We start from the raw sequence: 10,528 nt of genomic DNA, 5'->3' as shown, positions 1-10,528 counted from the left end.
GATCATGGTGGTGACACTCGAAACACCGCTCTATGATTTAGTGATTGGCAACATTCCCGGAGCTACTAACGGGGTGAGTAAAAATGCAGTCACTCAAACACCTAACGCGGTGTTAGAGCCAGAGGATTTTGGAGAAAGGGAAAGGGTACAAGGAAAAGGTGAGCCTCAGATTGATGCAGCAGTAGTGACCCGAGCAGCTGCTAAGCGTGAGAGTACTGTTAGGCTTCTCATGGTTACATCTCTTGGAGATCTAACTAACAGCGAGGACGTAAGGAAGGAGGTGGAGAGAGACGACACCCTGCACGGCGTACGCAAACGTTTGCAGGAAAACAGTGTCATACAGCTGAACGACAACCGCGTCAGCTTTATCAAGCAGCGTGGCTTGATATATAGGCAGATTATCTCTCCCTCGGCTGAAAGGAAATTGTAGTTAGTTGTGCCTGCGAGATACAGAGAGGCTGTTCTTAAGTTAGGTCACAGTACTGCTCTAGGCGGTCACATGGGAAGAACCAAGACCCTCGCTCGCGTACAATCACATTTTTATTGGCCAGGGATAGGGCAGGAGGTAGCTAGATATGTGAGGTCGTGCGATGTGTGTCAAAAGACTATAGATAGGGGTAGGGTAAAGCCTGCTCCCTTACAGCCACTGCCTATTATTGACTCGCCTTTTGAAAGAGTAGCGGTAGATTTGGTGGGGCCGATCGAGCCCCGAGCCAGCGATGGCTCCCGTTATATTCTTACGCTTGTAGATTTTGCCACGCGTTGGGCAGAAGCACTGCCGGTAAAGAATATTGAGACGCAAACTGTGGCTGAAGCTCTCGTGACTATATTTTGCCGAGTAGGTATACCTAGACAAATACCGAGTGATCGAGGTATTCAGTTCACCTCAGGGATGATGGAGAAAGTACTCCGTCTGCTAGCGTGCAAAGGGTTACGTACCACGCCCTACCACCCCATGGGGAATGGACTGTGTGAACGATTTAACGGCACACTTAAGAAAATGCTTAAACGCATGGCTGCCGAACAACCCAAGGAATGGCCTAGGTACCTGGTTCCTTTGTTGTTCGCGTACAGAGAAGCGCCACAGAGCTCCACCAGGTTCTCCCTGTTTCAGCTAATGTATGGTAGGTCGGTTAGAGGTCCGCTTCAGTTACTGAGAGAGCTGTGGGATGACAATGTTCCGGACCCGGAAGTCAAGACCACATACCAGTACGTGTTTGATCTAGGTGACAGGCTGAGAGAGACCAGTAACATTGCTAAGGAGGAGTTACTCAAAGCAAAACAAGTACAGAAAAGTTACTACGACAGGAAGGCAAAGTTGCGTAAGCTCAGTGTAGGAGAACAGTGTCTAGTTTTGCTTCCCACAGCGAGCAACAAGCTGTTAGCTCAGTGGAAGGGACCTTATGAGGTTCAGGAGAAGGTTAATGACCTTAATTATTTTCTCCTGGTTGACGGACACCCAAAACGGTTCCACATCAACATTTTGAAACAATACCCTACACGTATTCCCGACCGTCTTGGAGACCGGCCCGACATTCTAGACCTCTTCCTTACCTCAAACCCTTCTGCTTATTCTGTCAAACTGTTCTCTCCGTTGGGCTCCTCCGATCACAATCTTATTTCTGCATCCTGTCCTATCGCTCCTGTACACCCTCTGGACCCACCGAAGAGGCGATGTTTCTGGCATTTTGCTTCAGCTCGGTGGGACGACCTGAGGATGTACTTTTCCGATTTCCCGTGGAATGATTATTGTTTCCAGGATTGAGACCCCTCTGTGTGTGCTCAGCGCATCACAGAGGTGATTGTCTCTGGAATGGAGGCAAACATTCCTCGTTCTTTCTCTAATCCTCATGATAAAAAGCCTTGGTTTAATCACGCTTGTTCCCGTGCTGTCAATGATAGAGAGGCAGCTCACAAAAGGTACCAGAGCCTTCAAACTAATGCTAATTATGAACTTTACATTTCCGATTTCCGACTAACCAAAAACTCTTTCATTAATAGAAAATGCCAAAACCTTGCTTTCTCTAACTCTTCCCGCGACTTCTGGCACCTAGCCAAAAACATCTCCAACTTCACTTCTTCATCTTTCCCTCCACTCCTCAGTCCTGATGGCAACACTGCCGTCTCATCTATCTCCAAGGCTGAACTCTTCTCTCAAACTTTTTCTAAAAACTCCACTCTGGACGATTCTGGGCATATTCCTTCTACTCATCCCCCCTCTGACTCCTTTATGCCTGTTATAAAGATTCTTCAAAATGATGTTTTCTATGCCCTCTCTGGCCTCAATCCTCAGAAGGCTTATGGACCTGATGGAGTGCCTTCTATTGTCCTTAAAAACTGTGCCTCTGTGCTGTCACCCTGCCTGGTCAAACTCTTTCGCCTCTGCCTGTCAACATCTACCTTTCCTTCTTGCTGGAAGTATGCCTTCATACAGCCTGTGCCTAAGAAGGGTGACCGCTCCAATCCCTCAAACTACCGTCCTATAGCTTTACTTTCTTGTCTATCCAAAGCTTTTGAATCAATCCTTAACCGGAAGGATCAAAAGCACCTTTCCACTTCTGACCTATCTGATCGCCAGTATGGGTTCCGCAAGGGGCGTTCAACTGGTGATCTCCTAGCCTACTTAACTGACTCTTGGTCATCCTCTTTTAGCCGTTTCGGTGAAACCTTTGCTATTGCACTAGACATATCAAAAGCTTTTGATAGGGTCTGGCACAAATTTTTGCTTTCCAAACTACCCTCCTACGGTTTCTATCCTTCTCTCTGTACCTTTATCTCCAGTTTCCTTTCTGACCGTTCTATTTCTGTTGTGGTAGACGGTCACTGTTCTTCCCCTAAATCTATTAACAGTGGTGTCCCACAGGGTTCTGTCCTATCTCCCACTCTTTTTCTGTTGTTCATTGATGATCTTCTTTCCAAAACGAACTGTCCTATCCATTCCTACGCCGATGATTCCACTCTGCATTACTCAACTTCTTTTAATAGAAGACCCACCCTACAGGAACTTAACGACTCAAGGCTGGAGGCTGCAGAACGCTTAGCCTCAGCCCTTACTATTATTTCCGATTGGGGCAAGAGGAACCTGGTGTCCTTCAACGCCTCAAAAACACAGTTTCTCCACCTATCCACTCGACACAATCTTCCAAACAATTATCCCTTATTCTTTGACAACACCCAGCTATCACCTTCCTCAACACTAAACATCCTCGGTCTATCCTTAACTCAAAATCTCAACTGGAAACTTCATATCTCATCTCTTACTAAATCAGCTTCCTCGAGGCTGGGCGTTCTGTACCGTCTCCGCCAGTTCTTCTCCCCGGCACAGTTGCTGTCCATATACAGGGGCCTTGTCCGCCCTCGTATGGAGTATGCATCTCATGTGTGGGGGGGCTCCACTCACACAGCTCTTCTGAACAGAGTGGAGGCTAAGGCTCTTCGTCTCATCAGCTCTCCTCCTCATACTGATAGTCTTCTACCTCTTAAATTCCGCCGCAATGTTGCCTCTCCTTCTTTCTTCTATGGATATTTCCACGCTGACTGCTCTTCTGAACTTGCTAACTGCATGCCTCCCCCCCTCCCGCGGCCCCGCTGCACTCGACTTTCTACTCATGCTCATCCCTATACTGTCCAAACCCCTTATGCAAGAGTTAACCAGCATCTTCACTTTTTCATCCCTCACGCTGGTAAACTCTGGAACAATCTTCCTTCAACTGTATTTCCTCCTGCTTACGACTTGAACTCTTTCAAGAGGAGGGTATCAGGACATCTCTCCTCTCGTATTTGACCTTGCTTTCGGCCACCTCTTTTGTTTCTTTTTTAGGAGCAGCGAGTAGCGGGCTTTTTTTTTATTATTGTTTTCTTTTTTTTGTGTGCCATTGAGCTCAAACTACCGTCCTATCGCTTTAAAAAAAACCAAAAAAAAAACCGGCCAAATGCAGCCGCAGGTTGCTTGCGAGAAAATGAGTACGATGAAGAGAAGGTGAGGTGTCTAGAGTTAGTTAAAGCTCACTATTGTCAACCTCAGACCGTAGATGTGGGAGCGGCAGTAGTAATACAAGATGATGAGGACGGCGAGACTCCTCCGACTGTATCTTCTAGACAGAGTCAGTGCATGACGTGACGTTGGGAGAAAAGTTAGCCCCAGAGGAGAGGGAACAATTAGCATCGTTGCTAGAGGGTTATGCAGAGTTTTTTTTTCTGACAAACCTAAGATTGCACGGGTACCAGAGTATCGAATCGAGTTGACGAGCAAGGAGCCTGTCAGACAAAGGCCTTACCAGAATCCTTTACGACTGGTAGACGCCGTAAAAAGAAAAATCAGTGAAATGGAGGCCGCGGGTATCATAGAGAGATCAAATTCCCCGCCCTGTAGCCCCATGGTAGTCGTAAGGAAGAAAGAAGGAGGAATTAGGATTTGCGGCGATTATCGAAAAGTAAACGCAGTGACGCGCGTAGACGCTGAGCCAATGTCCGATCCGCAAGCCATATTTGCTACTCTGGCTGAATCTAGATTTTTTTTCTAAGATAGACCTGACGAAAGGGTTTTTCCAGATTCCTCTGAGTAAGGAGAGTTGTAAGGTGACAGCTTTTAGTACACCTGGAGGCCTGTATCAGTACAAAGCCTTACCCTTCGGGGTGACCAACTCGCCAGCAGCTTTTAACAAATTCATGCGCTAGGTCATGAGTGGTATGGAAGGTGTGAAGCTTTTCGTGGATGACGTATTAATTCACTCACCCACATTCAGGCAGCATCTAGAGACCCTCAGGTTAGTTTTGGAGCGGCTTCGGCGCTACAACCTGACCATTAAGCCCAGTAAGTGCTTGATTGGGCACGAAAAGGTGCCATTCTTAGGACATGTCATTGGTGAAGGACAGTATGGGTGCCAGATGGATAAAATAGAAAAGGTTAGAAATGGTCCACGTCCTCAGACCAAAACTCAGGTAAAGTCATTTATGTGCTATGCTGGATATTACCGGGATTATATCCCCAATTGCGCTGTCATTGCTGCCCCTCTGCATGAATTGTTGAGAAAACATGCACCCAATAAGGTACTATAGACAGGCGCGCAAGAGGAAGCCTTCGCGACACTTACGAGCATGTTATGCAAAGAGCCCATTCTGCAGCTGCCTGATTTCAATAAGCAGTTCATTCTGCGTACCGATGCATCACAGGAGGGCATTAGTGCCGTGTTGATGCAAGAGAGTAATAATCAGGTGTTTCTTGTAAGTTATTACAGCAGGGAGTTGCGTCCAGCTGAGAGAAACTACTCTACGGTAGAAAAGGAGTTCCTTGCAGTAGTAGAGGGAATCAAGAAATATTATTTTTACCTATATGGCGACCAATTCGTTCTCGAAACTGATCATATGCCTCTAGCCAGTTTGAAAACTTCTAAGAACGCAAATGCAAGTCTGATGCGTTGGGCGTTGTATCTCCAGCAGTTTCAGTTCACTGTAAAGTACATAGACGGACAACCCAACGTTGGGGAGGACTTCTTGTTGCGTCTGGTAGCAGAGTAAGATGATCAAAGTGGACAGGTTAGGTGGCTCGGAGACTTTATATTCGGATTTTGGGACCTCAGATTCAGCTGAATCGAGGAACCAAGTGATGAAAGTGTTCAGATTAGGTGGTTTGGAGGATGGTTGGCGGAGCACCCCGCCATCCGGCCATGTGTTTTTCGAGCAGATAGGAGCTGTTAATTCTGTAGGTGGTAGAGTCGTTAAATGCAACCCTGAAAAAGCTGGTTTAGCCGAAAGTTTTGCGGCATGCTTAAAATTTAAGTTGCATGGTATGGTGCATGGTGTGATAATGTAGGAAAAAATTAGGCAAGTAGCCAGGAATATACACAATAAGTTACACCATTTTACACCTACCTACAGCTACTCCACATCTGTCCCACCTACACTATGTATACATACATAACACCACTTACATATTGTGAATAATTGTGGCGAAGTTCGCCAAGCCCGCTCTAAAAGGTACTGGCGCCTCGCTATGGAGTTTTCCCTCAAGTTTGAGTATTAACGTAAATGTTGAGGTTTTTCACTCACAGGCGAACCGTCAATTACCTGAGCAGAGGTTAACTGACATACACCACAGTATGAGAGGGTGTGTGAAAAGTGTGAGAACGTACTGTCAGGAACATGCTAATTCTGTAGGTGCAGGTGTAGGGCATGTTACCAGTGTTGGCAGCGTATCACAGTTATAAAACTTTTCTCTTAAGACAAAAGTTTTCTTAAAGGGGGGGGCGAAATGTCATGGTTTCATTATTTTAAGAAATCGCCCGTGGGAAATACCGCGGACATCCCCGCCATTTTGATTGAGAGAGTGGGAACTAAGTCCCAGGACAGGCGGGAAAACCAGACAGGCGGGAAACAGGACCTTATTTCAAATCATATTTGTTATTGCTGCCAAAGCTGAATTATGAGTGGGATGCATGACCCACTATTACCTAGTGCATGGTGTTAGGTTATTAATAAATATTAATCCATAGCCGTTAGGGCGTTACTATAAATATTATGCAGAAAGAGAGATGTCAGTGTGGCCGCGGCCGGGGCGCCGAGGATTCTGGTCGTCGGGCCGCTCCCCGCAGCCATCTTGCTCCCAGACTCCAACGCGACAGGATCTCCCTCACCAACCTCTCGCGCCACGTGTTTTCATCGTGGTGGTCTTTCCAGCCTTGTAGTATCCACAAGTCAGTGTGACTGTGTACTGCAGGCGAGGGAAGCCCTTGGAGGTAAGGTACGAGAGGCGGCGTGTTGCAGAGAGGAACGAGAGAGGATTGAAGGAGGACTCCAGTGCCGGATGGACCTCGCGGTAGATCAGGTGGCTTGCGCTTCGCCCACCTACAGTTAAGTACACTATTCGCATAGGATGTTTTAAGATAAAATGTGTGCCTGGAATTAATTAATGATTCCTTATTTTCCAGCGAGTTTTCTTTGTTGCTTTAAATAAACTTAAGAGCAGGTTCATCTGTTTTTTATCAACCTACGGTAGTGTATGGTCAAAATAAGTGAATAGAAGGGGCTGTGAGTCTGAGAATTCAATTTTCAGATACTTTATTATATATTTTTATTACTGAGAATTTTACGAGGTCTCAAGAAGTCCAAACCTTTCAAGAACCTCACACAGAGAGAGAGAGAGAGAGAGAGACTAACAATTCCACGGAACAACAGTGGGCTGAATGAACAACGAGGAAGGGCTGACTACGAGAGGGGGCGAGTTGATAAATAAAGGAGCACAGAGGAGGGAAGACTGAAGGAGACGGGAGAAAAAGGGTGGAAAGTGTAGCCGAGAAGACATAATCATAGCTGGGCGTTATCGCGATAAGTTATCGCGATACTTTATCGCTGATAACAAAATCGGGTTATCGGCCATCCGCTACTTATTTAAATATATATCGGTATCTACGTTACTTTTGTAACCAAACTAGCGATAATCGCTACTTTCTTCCGCCTCTCAGAAAAAAAAAACCGTTGTCTCCTCCCTACTGCGCATGCGTGGCCCGGGCGCCCGGTGTTGTATGAAAAAACTTCGGGGTATGAAATATCTTCGGTGAAGAGATTTCATACTTAGATCATCAACATTAAAAATACCAGATTATTTTTTATGTTACACTCAAAAATCAATATATCAAAGAGAAAAATCATTTAACATTGACCAAAAAAATGATTATTCACTGCCTCAAATTTGATATTTCATATTCATTTGTGGGTATGCCATGGTATTGAAGGCACCCGATGTTGTGTTATTTGGTGTCCCATCGTCAAAAGCTGGCACTTTTGTTTACAAACACTGGTCTCTCATGAACTGCGCATGTTCAGACCAGTAAGCGTAGCCCTGTACAGTCTCACAAAGCTTTCTAACACATTAAGAGTTGCTAGAAGGCAGAATCAGACAAACAGTAACACCATCCTCGCTGTTTCTAGAACGTCGCTCTGTACATATAAATACAACTCGTATAGAGTGTCGTTCTAGAAACAGTGAGGATGGTGGTAGTGGTACTGTATCTCTGATTCAGCCTTCCAGCAACTCTTAATTATGGTTAAAAAGCTTTGTGAGGCTGTACAGGTCTACGCTTGCTGGTCTGAGCATGCTCAGTTCACGAGAGACCAGTGTTTGTAAACAAAAGCGCCAGCTCTTGACGGTGGGACATAAATAACACAATACCGGTTCAGGCGTTTGTAGCATTACCATCCATATGTACGTGTCAACGTGTGGTTTTCAGGTTTTGTAAGTTTTCTAAAATACAGATAATGAAAATTTGAATTCATCTATGTTTTTTTTTATTTGAAATATCAATATAGTATCGTTTTCGCCGATCGGACTTATCCCTAGCTAGTATTGGAACTGTGGATTTATATCGGGTATCGGTTATCGCCTATATTTGTGTCTCTAGTTAACGAATATCGGTTATCACCGATAAGGTTTTTCCATTATCAGTTATCGGTTATCGGGAATAAGGTTTTCTGTTATCGTGCCCAGCTATGGACATAATACTATGAAGAGAAGTAACGTTAGGAACAACGAACGATGAGGCACTGAGAATAAATGTTGCGATGAGTGACGGACGTTTAGGTGAGGTGAATGAAAAAAAACAAAACAAAAGCAGGAAAGGAGATGGTAAAAAAAGGGGAAGGAGATAGGAGTGACAGGATAAGGAGTAATGAGAGAGGAAAAAAAAAGATTAAGACCAAGCAAATAGATAAGGGAATAACAAAAGGAGTAGAATTCAGGAAAATGGAGGTTTAAAAACCGTTGAGTAGGTACGAGTTAGAAGAAAATAAGGACTAAGGAGGAAGGAAAGTAAAGGAGATAAATGATAAAGACGGGAGAATGAGAAGAGAGGAATAGAGGGAGAATGGGTGATGGGGACGAAGAAGCAAGGAATAGTAAATAAAAGAATGTCAAGGAGAGATAAATAATATAGATGTAATAAAAGTGCTGATTAAGAGAGTTGAGGGGGAATTAGAGAATGGTTGACGAAATGATTGCTGAGAGGAAATTGGTGATAAAGCCTTAAGAAAAGGGTGTGCTAATGAAAATTGAACTTAGAGAAGTGTTGCGGGAGAAAATAGAGCTGTTGAATATGGGAGGAAGAGGAAATATGAGTAAAGAAAGGCACTAAAAGAATATATGAGGGTGGATGATAAATATAAAATAGATTGTTACTACAATGCATAAAAGTTGAATAATTATATTGTCCATTCGAAATTGAACTTCTTTTCAGGCAACTCAACTTATTTACTTATGCAGGAGCAGCGCTTAACGGATTTTTTTCACATTTTTATTATTTTTTTCCTTGAGCTGCTTCCCCCCAAAAATATAAATATACAAAGAAAAAACTAGCTCTCTGTAGACAATATATAATTATTGGTATACGAGTGGATGAGTAGGTGGATGAAGAAATGAGTGTTAGTGGCCGGTTAGTGATTGAGTTAAGTGATCGGGAGAGTACGTAGATGAGGAAGTGAGTGAATGTGTGTAAGTGATCCACTTGAAGCCCTGAAAGCTAAGGTTGACTTAACAATCACCCATTGAGCCTATCGTCGCCTCCCCTGTGACCTGCGGCAGCGTACCTGTGATTAGTCGTGTTACCAGTCTGGGTGGAGCAATCAAAGGGACACGCAGATCAGTCATTGGTCAAAGAGAGCGACAGATTGGTATGACTGAATTTTGGAATTGAATGTGAGCTCAAGGAGATGTGGTATATATTGATATATGGATAGGAAGAAGGGGACGAGGAGGAAACATGGATACATTTCAACATGGAAACATGGACGAGCAGGCAGCAGAAAGCCTGTTGGCTCATTGCGATGCTGCCTGCTTTTAGCGCTTTAATGCAGTGCGTCAGCCAATAGAGTGGGTAATTATTGATAATCACTACGCGCCTCCAAAGTACGATATTACGCCTCCATATTATAGTTATGGGACGAAATACATGTCCCTTAACCATAATATGAAGGCGGAAAAAATTAAAAGTAGAGAAAAAGTGGTAAAGGTAGTGAAAAGGCATATTATACATACGCGCGGCCATTGGGAAGTGAGCAGTGTTACCAACGATCCGGTTAGCTATGGTACGCTAGGTTAGCGATGGTACGCTTAGTTAGCCATTAGCCCACGCATGTGAGACCAGGTCCACCACGCGTGGTTATTATTTATTTTTTGAACACGCACTTTTACCTAATACTATACCCGGCCCAAACATTCACAAAACCCTTTGGGTAATGGTGCGTGCTCTAAAAAAAAAAAATAATAATAACCACGAGTGGTGGACCTGGTCTCACATGCGTGGGTTAATGGCTAACTAAACGTTCCATCGCTAACCTAGCGTACCATCGCTAACCGGATCGTTGGCAATACTGCTCACTTCCCAATGGCCGCCGTCAAAACAAAGTGCGCGTATGTATAATATGTCTTTCCACTACCTTTACCACTTTTTCTTTACTTCAATTTTTTTCCGCCTTCATATTATGGTTAAAGGACATGTATTTCGTCCCTTAAGTATAATATGGAGGCGTAATATCGTAT

The sequence above is a fragment of the Eriocheir sinensis genome, unplaced genomic scaffold (genome assembly GCF_024679095.1).
Source record: "Eriocheir sinensis breed Jianghai 21 unplaced genomic scaffold, ASM2467909v1 Scaffold915, whole genome shotgun sequence".
In the NCBI taxonomy this organism is placed as follows: Eukaryota; Metazoa; Arthropoda; class Malacostraca; order Decapoda; family Varunidae; genus Eriocheir; species Eriocheir sinensis.
The sequence above is the reverse complement of the archived record's forward strand: the minus strand, read 5'-3'. Positions refer to the sequence as shown.